Below are 21314 nucleotides of genomic sequence, written 5' to 3' on the forward strand. Positions count from 1 at the left end.
TCCGACATGAAAATGCTCATCTGTATGTTGCCTCTGAAATGCTACTTCCCACTAGTTGGACATGATAACATGAACATGTAGCCACTGCATTGCTCCATTTATAATGTTAATACATTTTTTATTTATTTTGTGATACAATCTCATAGATATTAAATGTTTTTTTGTATGCCACTGTCCTCGATTCTAGTTGGAAGAGCATATTTTCAACAAGCTGGTCAACAAAAAAAAGTAGGCAGAACTTTATGACTAGTATGGAGGATATTAGTTGGACATAGGGTAGTGGTTTCACTGTTAGGTGTTTGCCTGCTTGTCTTGTTAGCTGAAACGTATTACTAGTATGGAGGATATTAGTTGGACATAGGGTAGTGGTTTCACTGTTAGGTGTTTGCCTGCTTGTCTTGTTAGCTGAAACGTATTACTAGTATGGAGGATATTAGTTGGACATAGGGTAGTGGTTTCACTGTTAGGTGTTTGCCTGCTTGTCTTGTTAGCTGAAACGTATTACTAGTATGGAGGATATTAGTTGGACATAGGGTAGTGGTTTCACTATTAGGTGTTTGCCTGCTTGTCTTGTTAGCTGAAACGTATTACTAGTATGGAGGATATTAGTTGGACATAGGGTAGTGGTTTCACTGTTAGGTGTTTGCCTGCTCATCTTGTTAGCTGAGAAATAGTAAATGTGATCAGTTATTCAAATCTATTCAAAGTGCCCCTCAAAATTTGATGAGGATGCACATTTTTTCATTCCAGATAAGGTATCACATAATTTATTCTCCTTTCTCTCACAGTATGCTCTCTCAGGTGCTCTTTCTCCCCAGGAAAGGGAGAGCTCAAGTACACAGATTAAAAAACAGCCAAAGGCTACAACACCAATGTCTCACATCACATGAGGCAGATCACATGGGGCGCATCACATGGGGCGCATCACATGGGGCGCATCACATACCTGGAAGTGCCTCCAGGAGTCATTAAGTGCTGATCTGAAGTACATAAGGTGGAAATGTTTTTTCGCACACTAATAATGATGTTCAGTTTATTCAACCAATTACAGAAAAGACTGTGGGTACACTTCCGGTCTTCCTGCTTTATTCATATGGGTACATGTAATGATATAATGCAGCCAGTCCACCCTTTAAACCATTAATGACGTAAATGGGCCCTTTAGTGGCAATTCATTTTTATTTTACCCCCATTCTTTGTGGAGAACCAACAACTTGTGAAAAGAGGAGAAAGAGAAAAAAAAAAAGAAAAAAAAAGAACAAAAAAGAAGAAACAAAATAAGTCTATTTTGGCCAGGCCACAATTAGTCATTGTGGTGATCAAGGGAGGTGGTTTGAACAGCAGCTATTTATTGACCAATGTCAGCTTTGTAGTGAGAAGTTCCTGTGCAAATCCGAAACTTCACTGTATCAAAAAAATACACTTTGTGTTAAATTAGAAACTAATTACTGTAGAATTGCTAGCTAATAGCTATACAGTACCTATCATGAAGACCATAACTGTCAACTGCTTTTCCTGGGAGAGAGCAGAGTGTTTAAAGACAGTCCAATACTCCAAGCGATTTATGATGTTACACATGTCCGTTGCAATTCATCCATCGCAACATAACCATAAACTGTTTTACTTGTCTTACTATATGTAGCTAATGAAGCCAGTAAAGTTTCAGTTAATCCTCAACTAATCCTAATTTGTTCTAATCCTGGCTGGATTCGAAAACCAGTTTCCGTTATGGCAGAATGCGTCTCTAACCACTACACTATCTAACAATGGATAGTCAGTCAGCCAATCACTCAGTCAGAGACATTCACTCTTCTTGGCTGGCTCCGCTTACTCGGTCTGGTGAAAACACTTTAGCCTAGGGAAGACTGTGGGAGAGCGCTGACTGGGGCAGGCAGTGGATGTTCTCAGTGGAAGTGAGAGCAATGTGGTCTGGAGTGAGGCCTGGTGTTGCAGCTTGGCTGTACAACAAAGGCAGACTAGGGCCATGCACCACACACTCCTCACAACTTCCTACACCCTCCGGGCCCCATCACGCAGGTCGTCTCACTCAAAGGGTAACATTCTCTACTTCAGAGAGTTTGAGTCAAAATGCATGTCATGATCAACCCAAATAGAACAAACTCAAGTCAAATCCATGTTGTTACCCCATAACCAGAGGATGGATCTATGGATAGAGACAAGAGAAATTACTCTAAAAATAATCCTTAAATAGCAACCTGTGCTATCATTATGTGTGGCCTTTGATAAATGTAGCCTACTACTACTGCCGCCATTTAAAACAAGTAAGAAATAGATCCAAATGATGTTCTGTTTCAGTCGGTTTACATTTGCGGTGTACATGGTACAACCACAGCACTGAGGTAAAGGCTACACCTCAATCCACAAAACTTTATGCATGCATCTTCTGGGGGGGGGGGGGGTGGGGGGGGGGGGGCTGCGACCTCACAATACGCCATTTTCGCCAACTGCTATTTTCTTGTAGATGCCAGACGGAGGAACTTACCAAGTTCTCGTTTAACTATGACCTAAAGTGGGGAGAACAAGTATTTGATACACTGCCGATTTTGCAGGTTTTCCCACTTACAAAGCATGTAGAGGTCTGTAATTTTTATCATAGGTAAATTTCAACTGTGAGAGATGGAATCTAAAACCAAAATCCAGAAAATCACATTGTATGATTTTTAAATACTTAATTAGCATTTTATTGCATGACATGCAACCTTAAAATCGCATTCTAATATGCCTAAATACCGAACATTATAATGATATTCTTTTTTTAATGATTCTGCATTTACATAACCTAAATAATTACATAATGGTGCCTAGCCAGGCATAATAGTTTCTAACCAGAACGTTTTACATGGCCAAAATCCGACCACATAGAAAAAAAGCTGATGATTTTAAAGACTTTGTGATTGAAACCTGCATTTCTTTCCTATTTGGTTTACAAAAAGTGTTTATTGGATTGTCCAAAGGCAGTTAGGCACAATCCTATAGTTGCATCTTCTCCCTTTCATTTTTGAGAATGGTGTTCTCTCGAAAACACCGCCATCTTCCCGATGAACACACTGCAGCGCTTGTAATGTGATTTGTTTATTTCTAATGTGGATATTTGTATTTTTCTGGCCTATCGTCCCGCAATCGTCCCAAAGTCTGTGTTGAACTGTCCCAGAATTTTTTTATCATCCCTGGGATGAGGGGATGGCGCTAATTTGCAGCCCTGTCTCATGCCATGTAACATCCTTCTCACAGTTTAATGGCCTGTTCCTCTCTGACACCACAGGGCCCTTACATTTGAGAGGGGAAAAGGCGGCAGTTCCAGTGGCCAGATCTGCCCACTGACATGAATATCCCACACAAGTGAAATTCTGTGCATTGTTCACAGTCAGATCTTGACCGGTGGCGGGGGGGTGCAGTAACTTTCAGGTATTTACCCAGTGTTACCATTCACCTGTATGTAAAGACCTGGGGCCTATAAACCCCAAAATATAGATTCTATTAACAGACTGAGGTAATGGGAAATTGATTGGTATAGTTGTTCCTGCTCTGTTAAAACATCTGGCATTGCATTTTGCGGAGTATCTGTCCAAATACTAGTTGCTTGTTATATTTCATGGCGCAGCCCTGTACTATTCACCACATGCTGATCTAAGGGATGACTGTAAGCATATTTGGTTAAGAAAGGGTGTTACAACAAGCCACAAGAAGGCTGAGAACAATTAATATGCATGAATGATGCACCGGTATGTGTATGATGCTCATAGGATTGTTACAGTAGATTAATGACTGTGTATTAACCTTCAAATGTCATTTATACATACATATTGAATATTGACATGAGGCCCCGGGTACAGTACGTACAGTTCCTTCAATAACCGTGTAGTGAAAAGCTGATGTCTTGACAGCCCTATTCTGAATACTGACATAGATTAGATATTTGTTAGGGGTATTGTGTATAGATTGTAAAAAAAAAAAGATTGAATCAATTGTACATTTAGTCTATAACACAACTAATTATGATTAGGGTTAGTGAAAGGGTCTGAATATTTATGGGCTACTTTGCACCAAAAATCCACCTTTGTGACACAGCCGATCTGATTCACATGGTCTCTAGATGGCAGGCAGGCAGTTTACGGAGGTGGAGGTTGTTCCTGGATCAGCTGTGAGATGGTACAGCACAGGGAGTCATGTCCCAGAAACAAAATACACACGCACACACCTTATAAAATCCTCAAGCGCATGCACAATAAAACACTATGTAATCTGTCTGATTAAATAGAGTAGGTCTATGTGCATGGGTGCATGACTATATATAAAGCTGGGGAGGCAGAATCTGTTACAGTTGCTGCAGTAACCTACAGCTGATCAGACTGAGGAAAAGGTTTCCATGCAATACAGCATATCAGATGACAAATTTGCAGGTGTAGGCTGGATGCTACAATGATTAACGATTTAATTCATTCCAATTAACACTTATGTATTGAAAACATTGACTTGTCCATCTATATGTTAACAGAAACATTTCACACATGTAAATTAGCTACGCATTGGCTGTACAGCTTTGTCTACTGTCACCTGATTGGCCAAGAAGCCCACAGTGAATTACTTAGCAGCGTCATTCTGAATCTATACATCGCTTGACACTTACTTTTGAGCTAACAGCTAAGAAAATTTTTAAAAACGATTTCCAGGTCAGGTTTTAGTCAGCTACAAGGCAGGATTGCAGTAGAAGTACTCTGGGTCAAAGTTCAAAGATAGGAACCCAGAGTTTGACTTTTGACATAAGGCCACAAAACAAAATAGATGTAGAAATAGCACAGCACACCAAAGCATCACCAAATGTAATATAATGCTGCCTTTTGGGTCTTTTCCACTCTCATCCAATGTCATATGATGCTGCCTTTTGTGTTTTCCCCACACTCATCCAATGTCACATGATGCTGCCTTTTGTTTTCCCTACTCTCATCCAATGTCATAAGATGCTGCCTTTTGTGTTTTCCCCACACTCATCCAATGTCACATGATGCTGCCTTTTGTTTTCCCTACTCTCATCCAATGTCATAAGATGCTGCCTTTTGTGTTTTCCCCACACTCATCCAATGTCACATGATGCTGAAGTCTGTGTTTGTCAGTGCAGTGCCACATCATATGGATTTAAAATATTGAATAAAAACACTTCACTTCTTGACCAAAGCATAGCTCACTCTTTCATGATCCTTAGTCAATTAATCTACCGGCCTAACAGAGTTATTGTTTTTTGCACCTAATAACCTTTTTGTGCTAATATTGAGAGATCAAACAACTGCAAGATCATTTAATAAGAGCTTTAAAAATTATGCTTCTACTTAAGGCCTACTAGACAACAGTTCAGACTGCATTGGAAAACTAAAAAGCCAATAAAAAAACATTCCCATACTGAAAGCTACTATCAATGGTAGCGGCAGTAAATGTTACTTCTACAAGATAAAGCAAATATTGTCCAGGTGTTTACTAATGTTGTTGAATTGTGCCATCAACATAAATCCCATAAGGAAAACAAAAACTGAATGATAATGTCAGATTAGGCTTAGAGGCTATATAGACTATAACAACTGTCGTGTAACCATTGTTAATGGAAAATATAAATTATTACTGTTTATGGAAGGAGCTACAGAACCAGACACCTTTATTCCACGTGGCTACTGAGGAGAATGTCGGAAAATTGTCATGTTTGTTATCAGGTAAAGAACATTGTCAGGGAGTTAATACCACTTCAAGTATCCCACGTTACCTTGAAAAGCGAAGAGCAACAACTGACATTCTCACCCAATTAACACCAAAAATGCATCTCTGATGCAAATCTTGCAACCTCTATTTTAGCCTGGTGAACTGTACCTTTTGCCTGGTGAACTGTAAATTTATATCACCTGATCATATCTTTAGAATGAAATTACAGCTGTTTTACTTCAATGACAAACTGGCATACACTTGAAATCAGCTCATCCATCTATCAACAAGTTGCTCTGATATCATAGGACATGGATATCTGGAAAATATTTTTTAAAAACAGTGAGACGTGACATTTTGTTAATGGGCTCTCGTTTGATCATTTTGTTTCAACAATACACATGTAGCTAAAGCTACTACTAGAGTGCTGAATATGTGGCAGTGTTTGGAGTGCCACTCTTCTCAGCTCCATAGGAACATTTTTAGAATTGCAGGAAATTTGCTTTAAAATTAGAACCATTTCTATCAGCTTCTTGGAAAAAATTATAATTCCAAGAAGTTGTATAGAGAGGCCTCTAAAACGCATACATTAAGAAGGGTTGCCCTCACCTTCATCGCCTTTCCTTCAATTGGATATTAAGCATTGTATGCCGGTCACTAATGACTTCCTTACAACCCTCTGAATGACCCATTACTAGCGTCTAGGTAGTGACAGCGAGATAACAAGCACAGCATTTAGTAGTTAGATTAATTTTTTAAAATCTTCAGCACTTCCAAAAATTATGAATATGTGGCAATGTTTGGAGTGCCATGGTTCTCAGCTCCTGAAATAATACAGTGGAACAGGTGTAAAAAGTACAAAGTAAAAGTACTCAAATCGGTTTGGCTGTGTTCACCATTTTAGGGAAGTATCTAATTAAGATCTAAGTAACCAGGTAAAGGGAGTTCAAAACCCAAATGAAAAAAAAAGTGTAAATTATCAATTAAGGTCAATGGTTAGTTATGAACTCTATTTACCGGGTCATTTAGTTCCCCCTTAGGATCTTCCCAAAACTGGAGAACACAGTACACAAGTTCTTTAACCTTGTACTTTTTACACCTCTGCAGTTGAACAAGGCTTTACAAACACTGATGCTGCCACAGAACAATGACACAAAACAAATGGGAGAAACTACAACAGATCGGTCATGGAATATTTGAGTCATACACAGATCTAAATCCTATTAAAATGTTGTGGAAGGGACTTGAAGTGGCACAGGAATGAAAGAAGCCCTTGAACAGGACACAGTTCAAGCAGTACAGTACTGCAGTACTGTAAATAAAAATGGGCGAATGCCTCCCAGTTGATATAGTAAGCTGATCCACACATTAAGTTATTTAAGCCAAAGGAGGAAACACCCGCTATTGAAGCAATGGGTGCACTTACTGTTAATGTATTATGAAATTAGATGATGAATGAATGATTGCCAGGTAGAATCTTTTAGTTTCATTTGTAACATTTGATTACCTTTACATTCAATATTTACAATAAATATTACATATTCATGTTCTTATATGTAAAAAGAAAATGAACGCTTTCCAGGTGTACTTTTTCATATGACTGTATATTGATGCACTCTTGCTCTGCTTAGAGTAGAACAAAATGTGTTATTATGATGTGTTGCATTGAATACCATGTCAATTCAATCATAAAATCATATTTTCTGTAATGCAAACTAATAGAGAAAATGCAATGGTTTAATTTCGTGGCGACAATTCTTCTTCAAGGAGAAGCTGTGTAGCCACGCATGTGTGCAGCTTAAAAGGAAACATTGCTGATGACTACTCATTAATTGGGTGAATATTGAGATGCACAATCTATACAGAATTGGTCATGAGACTAAATCCTTATTAAAGGCACTTACATTGATTTGAATTGTGGTTTGTCAAATCATGTAGGGCTATATATTTGGCCTACAATAGTGAGATCCCACAATTGCAAGCTCTCGACAGGGTTTTCCCCACCCAATATTTGCACTCAAAGTAGTTTGCGCGCAGCAATGGATTTCTGCTCAAGATTCAAGTCCTCTGCTCATTCAGCAAGATTCAAGTCCTCTGCTCATTCAGCAAGATTCAAGTCCTCTGCTCATTCAGCAAGATTCAAGTCCTCTGCTCATTCAGCAGTGTACAGTCTTAAATACATGACATTTGCCACTAATCTGCCACAATATTTCTTGATGAGTAACAAATTGTGTGAAATTACGTGGCCAATCTCTGATTTAGTGCATCATTATGAGCAGCTTAAGTAGTCATATCGCTATCTCTATCAGTTGTCAGTATTGTGAGAGAATTATAAATGAAAATTGAATTCAGGCAATTTGAAAGTATAAGTGGAAGCAGAGGGCCGATGAGTGCTGTGTGCAGGGCCAGATCTGCTCTGCTGCAGTGCGGTGGGAACACTTCCGTTCCAGGTCAGCTTGTCTGTTGTAGGAGGGGCTGGTTTAAACCACAGGCACATACAAAGACTATAACGCCGGTCATTCATAAGGCCATTAGCCACACAAAAAATACACAATGAATGATTTTGACTTCACCTAGCTACTGCTGTGATCGACAGTCATCCAAGGCAGACTTGGCGCCTCCGCTGCTACTACACAGCCACAGTGCGCATGTCTTAAGGCACACCACACCTCGATACAGGAAGACAACGGCAGCGTGGAAGCAGTTGCTGGTTGAGAGAACAGAGTGCTGGATGTAAACTGCACAGACACTAAATGCGTTACTACTGACAGTTAGACGCCTTGCAGCAGGTGGTTGGTAAAACACTGCGCAGACATTCAATCAGCACAAGGGGTTTTCACTTTTGGTAATTCATCAGAACATTTGCCATTGCTCAAGGTTAATTCAGCCTTACCGTGCATTACTTGTTTCAGTCAGGCAAAAGGTGCCAAAAACATTGAGCAGAGCTGGGCCCATCCAGCTGCTGCACCTAGACCACACTAAGCACTTTATCACAGGAAATCAATTATGCATCATTAGCATCACTACATCCCCCTGCATTAACCATTGACTGTATGTCCATAGTGTAGAGATTGTGACACTGCAATGATAGTGCTTTTATAGCAGAAGACAGTCCAATCACACCAAAGAGTAGAAGACAGTGACACGGCATTTTTACGTAATGCCGTAATGAGGGCACTCTAGGCCACAGTCGTGTCGGAATGACCCAAAACCCTGTTCTCTCCAGCTCTGGACACATGCAAATGAAGTAGTAAGGACTGTTACAGGCGACTTCGCTTCAAACGGACAGAAGCTCTCTGCGTCACAGTAACTTGAGAACTTAATACTGGAATGTGGGATAAGCCCAAGATCGATATACTCTGAGACTAGCACTCTATGGAGAACTGACGTCATCCTTGAGGATGAGTAATATACTGCATGACAGGTCCGTTACCTGGAAGAGCACAGGCTAATATTTGTTTTAAAGTGATTTCTCCCAACCACATAAAATAGAACATAATATTTGATACACTGCCAATTTTGCAGGTTTTCCTACTTACAAAGCATGTAGAGGTCTGTCATTTTTATCATAGGTACACTTCAACAGTGAATCTAAAACAAAAATCCAGAAAATCACATTGTATGATTTTTAAATAATTAATTTGCATTTTATTGCATGACATAAGTATTTGATCACCTACCAACCAGTAAGAATTCCGGCTCTCACAGACCTGTTAGTTTTTCTTTAAGAAGCCCTCCTGTTCTCCACTCATTACCTGTATTAACTGCAACTGTTTGAACTCGTTACCTGTATAAAAGACATCTGTCCACACACTCAATCAAACAGACTCCAACCTCTCCACAATGGCCAAGACCAGAGAGCTGTGTAAGGACAGGGATAACATTTTAGACCTGCACAAGGCTGGGATGGGCTACAGGACAACAGGCAAGCAGCTTGGTGAGAAGGCAACAACTGTTGGCGCAATTCTTAGAAAATGGAAGAAGTTCAAGATGACGGTCAATCTCCCTCGGTCTAGGGCTCCATGCAAGATCTCACCTCGTGGGGCATCAATGATCATGAGGAAGGTGAGGGATCAGCCCAGAACTACACGGCAGGACCTGGTCAATGACCTGAAGAGAGCTGGGACCACAGTCTCAAAGAAAACCATTAGTAACACACTACGCCGTCATGGATTAAACTCCTGCAGCGCAAAAGTCCCCCTGCTCAAGCCAGCACATGTCCAGGCCCGTCTGAAGTTTGCCAATGACCATCTGGATGATCCAGAGGAGGAATGGGAGAAGGTCATGTGATCTGAGGAGCCAAAAATAGAGCTTTTTAATCTAAACTCCACTCGCCGTGTTTGGAGGAAGAAGAAGGATGAGTACAAACCCAAGAACACCATCCCAAACGTGAAGCATGGAGGTTGAAACATCATTCTTTGGGGATGCTTTTCTGCAAAGGGGACAGGACGACTGTATTGAGGGGGGGATGGATGGGGCCATGTATCGCAAGATCTTGGCCAACAACCTCCTTCCTTCAGTAAGAGCATTGAAGATGGGTCATGGCTGGGTCTTCCAGCATGACAACGACCCGAAACACACAGCCAGGGCAACTAAGGAGTGGCTCCGTAAGAAGCATCTCAAGGTCCTGGAGTGGCCTAGCCAGTCTCCAGACCTGAACCCAATAGAAAATCTTTGGAGGGAGCTGAAAGTGCGTATTGCCCAGCGACAGCCTCGAAACCTGAAGGATCTAGAGAAGGTCTGTATGGAGGAGTGGGCCAAAATCCCTGCTGCAGTGTGTGTAAACCTGGTCAAGAACTACAGGAAACGTATGATCTCTGTAATTGCAAACAAGGTTTCTGTACCAAATATTAAGTTCTGCTTTTCTGATGTATCAAATACTTATGTCATGCAATAAAATGCTAATTAATTACTTAAAAATCATACAATGTGATTTTTGTTTTAGATTCCGTCACTCACAGTTGAAGAGTACCTATGATAAAAATTACAGACTTCTACATGCTTTGTAAGTGGAAAAACCTGCAAAATCGGCAGTGTATCAAATGCTTGTTCTCCCCACTGTATATCGTCATTGTTAATCAAGGCAATCACAGTTTGAGTGTTGTTTTTCCAATACAAGACTATTTTTTGCATAGTTCCAATCAATGTGCTGTGTAGAAATGATTTTATAGATCATTCCCTCAAACAAAAATATTCAAGCAGCCAAATCTAGTGACCTACTGTGATTGGTACAAATGTGTTGATGGTTCCAAGCTGTGTGTTCAAACGGTCGGCAGAGTTTGGACAGACATCAGTATCACACAGGACATGCAAATAGAGGTCTCTTTAAAGTTCGCACATCCAGAAACCGATACCGGAAGGCACACACTACTGAATAGAGCCATGACCACATGCCATATGCCACCCCAGGTAACTCAATCCAGCAAAGAAACTGGAAGTTTTATAAAACACTTCAAAAGGTCACTTAGTGGCCCATCTAGAACCAAAGAAACACATATATGTAATTATGTAAAATGCTGCTAGTGTCAGGATATTAGGCTAGTCTATATGTTGCATTAGTATGTACACTATATTACTGTGTCATTTTGATTTCGGTTTGGACCCCAGGATGAATAGCTGCTGCTAAGTCAGGGGCAAATGGGATTCTAATGAAAGTCTACAACTAATACTAGGCTACCTCAAAAGTGGACTTATCATGGGGTTTAAACATTGTCGTGGAATTAGAATTCTGGGGTTGGCTGTCAAACACATTAAGTTATTAAGAAGCTAAAGGCACAATCTTGGACACGCGGTATTATAATCTCAGGCTAGTTGCTGCATGTTCATATATTGCTTCTTAAAGAATAACTGGATTAATGCAACAACAAAACAATCCCATGACTGAAATTCCAGTTGATCTCAGAATTAGTCTGCCAGGGCCAAGACTTCATTTTATTTAGAAAAGCCATAACTATAGTGCATTTAGTAAAAGTGAATGATTTCGGATTCTCCCTGGGATAATGTTTTTAGTGACTTTTCAAAAGGACATTATACTAGCCAAATAATAGACTATTGATAAAAATGGTGTTGAAATGAATGTAACACATTGGATCAGGCATACAACGCATGGGTGGCATATTACGCTATACAGTAGGTAGCGTAGCAGTCAGGCAGCCTAGCGGTTGGAGCATTAGTAAACGAAACGTTGCCAGATCAAATCCTTGAGACATTTATTCGATTCAGGATCAATTTAAAAAAAACTAAAAAGCTGTCTGATCCCGTGGATGCAGTCTTTCCAATTAACATATAATACACATTGTCATCATCATCATCATCATCATCATCTTCCGTTATCCGGGGCCGGGTCGCGGGGGCAGCAGTCTAAGCAGGGATGCCCAGACTTCCCTCTCCCCAGACACTTCCTCCAGCTCTTCCGGGGGGACACCGAGGCGTTCCCAGGCCAGCCGGGAGACATAGTCCCTCCAGCGTGTCCTAGGTCTTCCCCGGGGTCTCCTCCGAAACAGATGCCCAAGCCACCTCAGCTGACCCCTCTCGATGTGGAGGAGCAGCGGCTCTACTCTGAGCTCCTCCCGGGTGACCGAGCTTCTCACCCTCTCTCTAAGGGATCGCCCAGCCACCCTGCGGAGAAAGCTCATTTCGGCCGCCTGTATCCGGGATCTTGTCCTTTCGGTCATGACCCAAAGCTCATGACCATAGGTGAGAGTAGGAACGTAGATTGACCGGTAAATCGAGGGCTTCGCCTTGCAGCTCAGCTCTTTCTTCACCACGACAGACCGATACATTACTGCAGAAGCTGCACCGATCCGTCTGTCAATCTCCCGTTCTATCCTTCCCTCACTCGTGAACAAGACCCTAGATACTTAAACTCCTCCACTTGAGGCAGGCACTCTCCACCAACCTGAATACACATTGTACACGTATGAAACAGGAAGAATAAAAACACCAAACTTACTCTCAACAACTGATGGAGTACAGGGTCTATAAATATGACACTGTTTTGCTTTGAAAAGTGTCATTTTGTGATCGCATTAGGGAATGTTATGAATTAACTTCTTCAGCCCCTGCATTTTGTGATTTTAAGTTGATAATATTTTGACAATCAAGTCGTCCCTACTACAGAGCACCAAATGCCATTAAAAGTATTCTACCAAAAAAATTATGGTGAAAACGTTGACTACATAATTAGCCTACATGTGAAAGCTTGTGACAGCCTGACATGCAAAGCCTGTCATCCCTACAGTGATGCTTACTTGAGGAAGGCTCTAGAAAACTTTGAACATTTAATTACATATATGAAATTGCCAGTCATGTTTGAGAAATATAATGTAGTTAGATTGTATCGAAACTACTGTCAAACTAAAATCATTATTTATTTGACTAACACACACACACACACACACACACACAACATTATGTATTACAATTCTATACCAGTTGTGGCATTTACATTTTAGAAATGTTTAGAAATGTCATAAGAATACCTCACTGAAACCGTTTGCAGGATTGATTGGATTTTAAGGAAGTTGTTTTCTGCTAATTGCACTTTAGAAAATGTGCACGCAGCTTTAGTGCGCTTAATGTACAGTAAATACTTGATTTCTACTGTGGGGAAAAGTAGGGACACGGTAGTGCTTTCCAAATATCTTCAAAGTATTTCTTAGAATTTGCTAAGGATGCACGCATTTTCATTCCGATAACCGCAGAATCAAAGATCTCAAAAATTTGCTCTCCAGAAAGCCTATGACAGTAAAAAAGTATTACTTCTGTCATTTAAAAAAGCATGACATTGAGAGCCACCACCTGAAAAAAGGCACAAATCCAAAAACGAATCTCTTTTTTTCGTAAGATATAATTTCAAGACTTCATTAAACATATCCAGTAGATAAAGACAGAGCTGTGGGTCTGTCTTTATTCAAACCCATGATGCAGTAGCACATATGCATCCTAGCCAGTAGCTTAAACCTGTTGGACCTAGGTCACGAATCCTGTGAATTTCATACTTAAGTTGACAGCCTAATAAAGCTACAATTAGTACACCCTGCACTATGCAGCTTGGCCTGACAGAAAGATCAACAGCAATATGGGATTTGTCCATTTAGGTAACGTACATGTCACGGTTTGACTACAGATTTTACCAAGGGCCCCTTTCATAGCAACACCTCCTCACTTAACAGAATGTCGTGATCTTGAACATTTTTAAATTGGTCTGGTTGGAATACAAGTTTTAGGTGGGGTTGATGAAGGGTGGACTTTATATATTTATAACTTAACTGAATATTTCACTATGAAATTAATTTTAAAAAATGAATTCCAACTAGAAAGTAACAATAGGAACATGTCCACCTAAAACAAAATGAAGCATTTTAAAAACAGAGCAGACTGTCCTCAAACAAGATAGCTTCCAACCATTCTTTATCAAGAATAAGCAAAACTGACTTTTTGACAATAACACTGGGAATGCGGTTTCCTAGAATATAATTGCTATATTTACCGTCAACGCTGCGTTACATTTCCAGATGTAATTTCAGCAGAAGAAAATAAATTGCAACGTGAATACTGGGTTCAAAGTGAGAACACCTGGTTCAGTTTAGGCCCTGAGGCACAGTTGCTCCTTTCTTTAGACTCATTGCTTTCAAGTGCCATTTACACCGGAGAGGGACATGAAGGGGCGTTAGGCAGTCTAGAGGTTAGAGCATTTGACCAGTAACAGCGAGGGGAATTATCTGCTGTTCTGTCCCTGAGCAAGGCAGTTAACTCAACTTGCTCCCAGGTTGTTGCTGTAAGTAAGAATGTCTTCTCAGTCAACTTACCAGGTAAAGTAAGAGTAATAACAAAAGACTCAACGCATGTTGCCATTCACACAGCCACTGAGGAAGAGAACACACCTGCTGGGCAGACGTGTGATAAATACCCAGGCTCTATCACACTTGTGTGTGTGTGTGTGTGTGTGTGTGTGTGTGTGTGTGTGTGTGTGTGTGTGTGTGTGTGTGTGTGTGTGTATACATAAACACCATAAACAGCTCTAATGAAGCTGGACAGGCCACAACATTTTAACTCAAAAGCCCTCCTTAGGAAGCCTCCCTTAGGTACACTGTTTATGAGTCTGGTCATCTGTCTGCGGCTGGAGTATAGTACAGTAATTCTGAGTTTTCTTAGGGACTGCCTGGCTGCTAACGTATGCAGAATTAGACCTCAAAGAAGGGTATCCTAACCTAGGAAGTAAACATTTTAGATGACTTCCATATACTCTAGATACATATCAAGACACGAGTGCTTATCAGCTCAAAGCAGCAGGATGGGGGCACCTCTGCCTGGAGTGAAGGATGTTAACTGTGGAGTTATCCTGAAATGATCTTGCAATCTGTCACTTATTTACATGTGAAAACCAGCTATTCACCAAGAGAAACATTTTATCCGGGATACCTGTCCTACCATTGACAGGCTCCTCACTTCTGCTGACAGGTTCCTGGGTCATTGTTTCTCTCTGCCAGCTTTTTGTCAGTATTGCAATGCATCAGTAAAGCAACAGGAGCTATGAAGTTAGCTGGCATTGTTGACATCACACTAGAACTTGAACCAGAAAGTTACCATATCATTGTCAATGCTGTAACCTACTTTATAAACATGCAGCAAGCAAGACGATCGATTGATGCACAAACAGGCCCATTTGTAAAAAATGTATTGCCTTGAAATTAAGGTCAAACTTCATTGACCAAATGTCACACTAGTTAACCAGCTGATAATAAAGAGCACATTGTCCCAGAAGTTCTTTTCTTGTCTTGGTTATCCTTCATGACCACTTTGGGGTACTGTAGTGTCAAAGATGGAGTTTGGTTGCTATGCCAGACACAATGTTTGGCAAAAACAAAACATTTCCTTTGAACAGAAGAACTTCAGACCAAGCTTTAAGCATGGAGATGTAGGTCAAGTTGGGGTACTGTAGTATCTCACAGTTGACATTATGGCAAGTGAGACCTGCAGATCCCTGGAAGCTACCCTTGGGTTCTTAGACATTTCCATAAGCATCTTTTGGGTTTTGGGCTGAATTTGATGGGATGACCTGTCCTATGTAAATATACAATGGTCTGGACTTTTCTCTATTTGTAGATAATCCGTCTGAGAGTTGATGTAAGTCGAACCATTACGCCTGTACCATTACAGATCCCGAACCGTATTTCACAGTTGGCTTTCTCCAAACCTAAACTCATCCAGATGTAGGAAATACGTTGAAAGGTGACTTAGACCTTATTCGTTTTATCCCATTGCTCGAGCGTCCAGGTTTTGTGCCCTTTACTCAAAGTCATGCATTTTTGGAACAAGCATTTTCCAAATGGCAGCCCTGCCATATATTCTAGCTTTGTGAATGTCACATTGTACAGTTTCTGTTGAGACAAGGTTACAGAGGTGCTGAATCAATTCAGTTGTCATTTTTGAGTCTGTACTTTAGGGGCATTTTGTTAAATGTCCATCTAGTTCTGACTAGTTCTGTCAGCTTCAACAACAGTACCTCTATGCTGATGCAATTTGTCCATGTTTGGAACGTGCTGTCCCGATTTGAGACTGTTCCCTTTGACAACATTGAAGTATTTAGCATTGTTTGTGACCAATGAAACTCCAATTTGGGCACCAACTATTTGGCCTCCTTTGAACTCTGTTAGTTGCCTCATTGCTTTGAATCCTAAAATATGAAATAAAGATTTTGTAGCCTCTCTCCTATAAAAAAAAAAGTAGCTACAAAATGATCTGATAATAGCACATCAGCAAAATATTCTGAATATTTTACAGTCCGTGTTTTATGATGAAAGAGTGATGAAAGAGATGATTTGCAACAATACACCAATACATCACTAAAATAGTTTTGATATCATAATAAAACTAGGACACGTTCAGGGCTGTTCATAAAAAAAGACAACCAAAAAAAATACTTTGTCCACGCCTATCCAGGAGAGTAGCCTCCATATGGTACATCCAAAAACCTACTGAAAGTGGAACTAAATGTCTAGAAAACCCCTCAGACTATGATCTCATCCATTATTGGAGGGACAGGGCGCCAAGGCAGAGAAAGTCAAATCTACAGGAGTGACTCGGGCTGGGATCACTGGGCTTCTGGCCAGTAGTATACTGTATTTGCATGTATTACCTCCTATCAAAACAGGCTAGTAAAGTTAACAAAGATATCACTTGCTACCTGGCGAGTCCCATCTTCGAAAAACACTATGGACTTGGAATGCCCATCACTATTTTGTTGCCGTTTTTTGCCATCACTACTCGTGACTACCAGATGTTTCTGCCCAAGAGCACCAGGGATGAAGTTGTTCAAAGCCCATGGGCCATCATCATTCTTATGACACACGGTCCCACCCCTGCTTTCTGATAGGGAGAGGAATGCATTTCACCAAAAATGCTCACCTAATTTCTGATGGATATTTTAGGAGCAGACTTTAACAAACTTTTCAGCAAAGAAAAATTGTTAGGCAGCCAAGAGTCAGAGAGCCTCTATGCACTTCCCAAGTGGACTCTCTGTATTCATCCTCCTAGACCTATCTGCTGCTATCAACACTCTGAGTCTGACTCTTCTCCCCACCCACTCAAGGCTGGTTGTCTCAGACTCAGCATATTCATGGGGTTATTTTAGAAACACCTTAAAACAAATAAAGTTTGGGTTTTAGAAGTTCTCCACACCCGAGGTGCAAATGGACGACAGCCTGTCGTTCTCAGCAAACATCAAGGCGGTGACACATACCTGCAGGTTCATGCTCTAAACAACATCACGACGCACGTACTAATCCAGGCACTTGTCATCTCATAGCTGAATAACTGCAATTTACTGTTGGTGGCTGTCCCTGAAATGCATCCAGAATGCCACAGCATGCATGTAGTTTTTCAACATTCGCAAGACACCTTAGTTCACTAGGCCCGACGCCACTGAATTCTCCTTGCCCAAAAAAGTATTTATGCAAAGATAAAACCTGCGAAACCAAACAAGCAATGAGAGTCCAGCTCCCAGCGTGACCGCCTCATCGTCAGCCCTGTAGCGTCAAAGTAGTTGTAGTTAATACTGCCATTTATTAGTTTAGAACCAATGATCCTTATAGTGGAAGATATCTTATGCTATGGGTTGGGGACAAAAGTTGTCCCTGGGTGACAAGTGCCTAGTTATGAAAATAAAGATTGAGGATAATTGGGTCACGGGGGGTGGACAATTCTTAATTTGGGTACCCTTGAGAATGGTAACTAAAATAACATAGCTCTGTTCTTAATATTGACAGTGAATGGTTTACATTAATAGATTACAGTAACAAAGTGGGGTGTGTTAATGGTACATCATGATGTTCCCATAATGAAGCATTAAAAGTCAATAATACAAATGGACATTATAATATATGCTTATTTTACGCATGAGATTAAACATTCCAAAACAGTTTGATTCAAATGCATGGGCAACCGCATGCTTTAGCATAAATAGCTGCAACCTACACTTTCGCAACTGCCACCAAGGCCTATCAATGGTTGCACAGATGTAATGATACACTCAGTATCAATCAAACAAATAAGTAGTGTCAGCATAACCAATCATTCTCTAAAAACAAATTCATTAGGGCTAGTTTTCATCAAATGTGGAATCCATAATTAGACTACAATACCATATTGCAAAAGCAATTCGCATGTGCTGGATGACAGTATTATGGGGATGCCAAAAGCACTGGTTGAAGTCTCACAATCGTATTCCGCTAACTAGCACGAGCAACTAACATTATCTCAATGAAAGCAATCTCATGGCCTGATTGATAGATCTTGGCAAGCTTTTCGTAGATTATAGATTCGTAGATTAATGTAATTAATTAAATAAGCCAACCAAAATAATAGGCATGGATATTAACACTTTTGCTTTTGTATCAAGTGTTTATTTTCACATCAGTTAAGTGTACTTTTAATCCACTGGCAGTTGCAAACTACTCACTGAGAAACCGCCATGCCTACTCTCTCACGATTACTTCAGAGCACCCTCTTCAGGTAGCCACCAGAAAAAGCTAATGAACGACTGAAAATAAAGTATTCATTCGTTCATCACATACAATAACGGCGCTTCCTGGTGGAATAATTGCAGCTACAACTATCTGTGAAAGGCTAATATTGTCTGATTATAAAATCAGCCAAATGATAAATCAGTCAGGCTCTAAAAATTAACAAGCTTTCCTAGTTTCAAGCTTAGAGCATCCATCTTTCTGTGCTTTACAGACATCCACTTTGTCTCATGAAAGTGTCGGCTTGTTTTGGCGCGCAGTAGAACTTTGCTTACCAATTACTGCATTTAGATACAATGTGCGCATTGCAGTTTTTGGTTAAGAGTTGGTAGTTACCAACCTTGGAAGATAAACATACTGAGGTTCTACAGTTATGTTTATAGGCAATGCAGCATTTAAATGTGAGTGTCATGGGAAAAAGGGTAGCTGCTGATGATCACCACAGCACATGCATTGTAGACAACCACAAGCCTCTGCGTCAAGCCCGACAACAGGATGGTGCGGATTGGTTCAACTGTGAAGAAGGACCTCTGTCGCATTTTCTCATTCTTATCGAGACCATTTCATTTTTTGAAACACGGAACCCATAATATAATTTGAGGGCACACCCCACACTCTGTGGTGATTGGCTTATGATTTGCTTTTGTCATAGTGGTTAAATCAACTAGACCGGATGAAATAACCAGATTCCTCTAGAGAATTAACCCAATTCCCAAAAAATTATTCACATAACACAACCCTGTTTTAATTCACATACGTGACATTACTTAGTTCTCCTTAACACGTTTACTTCAAATTACGCCCCGTATTCCACCCCCAAAGCCCAATAGTAGACCTTTTCCTGGCAGAGAGAACATCAGGTTATGATATGTTTATGATGGAAATATAGTTAATGTTAATAAAGTAGGTAAATGATTTGCATGGCGTAACTCCCATGTCAATAGTCTATAACAAATTAGTCAGAACATCTTTGTCATACTTGCTAACAGTATAATTGTTATGTAGTATACGTTTTCTATATCTTGTCATACATGCAAATACAAATTCTTTATTGCAAGAGTGGTGTAAAAACAATTAAGGACGACTGTTTGAGATCTGCATTGCTTACGTTCCACTGAAGCTGCTGGCTACATGCAACAACTTACTGCACCAAACCCTGCAGGCAACCTCTTCAACACTGCTTACCCCAGCCTTGGACAACAGCCCACAGCTCAAATGCAGCCTCAGCAACACTTTTCCCCCCATAGTCCCAGCATGAGTACCTACACAACAACGTGATAGAATAAAACAGCCAGCCTGGCAGAGCCAACTGTCACATTAGAAATACTTGTGCTTACCATGTATAGCTGGAGTATGTTGCATAAAGACAACTGTCACATTAGAAATACTTGTGCTTACCATGTATAGCTGGAGTATGTTGCATAAAGACAACTGTCTGCAACAGATGGGCACTGCAGCATTGACAGGAGCAGGTAAGGCTACCGTCTCAAATCTCACCACTCTGTTGTGTGTTTGTGTTTGTGTTTGTGTGCGTGTGTGTGTGTGTACCCACACTGCAAAGCTATTTTAAGGTGGTTCTCTATAAATCCGACAGCATGGCCAGTCCCCTGGATTAATTTAAGAGGACAGGACATGCATAAAACATGACAGACGCAGACAGAGCAAGGGGGGAGAGCGCAGAAATACACCCAATGTAATAAGGTATGCACAGACGCCTCCCAGTGCAGCAAGAGCAACAAAACCAGCAGATCGACCGATGTAGGGGGCTTAAGGACGACAAGAGAGGGAAAACAAAGACAGAATCCATACAATGCTAAACACTGACGCATTGAATGTTATCGGCTCTGTGCTAGAAGAGCACACATCCACACAGACATTAAGGGAGAAGGGGGGAGTGGGGGAGAGAAGGGGGGGGACAGCGGTAGAGACGCCGTGTAGAGCCTTAGACCGAGCCACGACGCTCCCGTCAAACACCCACCTCAGTGCACTAACTGCTGCCGAAATCCTACCGCAGAGATCAGATTCTCCAGACGCAGGGCTTGGATGGAGGGAGAGCGGAGCAGGGGAGCTACAGCCAGCTTCAGAGAGGAAAAACACCGACGAGGACAGAGCAGGGAGGAGGAATGAGCCAGCACGAGTGGATGGTCTTCCCTCTAGTATATGTTCCAGTGGCTGAGTGATGGAGAGAATGAGCATGTGTGTCTAAGCATGAGACAGAGAAAGAGACAAAGAGAGAGGGAGGGAGAGAAAGAAAGAGTGAGAGACCAAATGAGTGTGTGTGATGAGTGAACCTTGAGAGTCACTGAGAACAGATGCATAAAAGGCACTCCTCCCTCCCTCCCTCCCACACACACACACACACACACACACACACACACACACACACACACACACACACACACACACACACACACACACACACACACACACACACACACACACACACACACACACACACACACACACACACACACACACACACACACACACACACACACACACACACCTCCTTTGCATTGTCAGCGCTGGAGTAAGCATGCGAGGTAACAGTGAGGCAGACAGCATGGTGAAAGGATAAACAGC

At 41.0% G+C, this 21314-nt stretch overlaps 1 protein-coding gene across 5 annotated transcripts in view; it reads right to left on the reverse strand.

Moving 5' to 3' along the window:
- The window catches only part of kcnab2a (potassium voltage-gated channel, shaker-related subfamily, beta member 2 a), a 112926-nt gene that overhangs the window by 71466 nt on the left and 20146 nt on the right, over positions 1-21314 (reverse strand). For 2 of the 5 annotated variants that reach the window (XM_029113991.2, XM_029113986.2), the window contains exon 2: positions 20710-20933. The exons of 1 other annotated variant lie outside the window; for it this stretch is intronic. The gene's annotated coding sequence lies outside the window, so the exon portion shown is untranslated. Of the gene's footprint in view, positions 1-20709; positions 21007-21314 lie in introns of those variants that run through there. 2 more of the 5 variants (XM_029113988.2, XM_029113987.2) reach the window with 2 other exon arrangements.

The sequence above is a fragment of the Esox lucius genome, chromosome 17, assembly GCF_011004845.1.
Source record: "Esox lucius isolate fEsoLuc1 chromosome 17, fEsoLuc1.pri, whole genome shotgun sequence".
NCBI classification, from domain to species: Eukaryota; Metazoa; Chordata; class Actinopteri; order Esociformes; family Esocidae; genus Esox; species Esox lucius.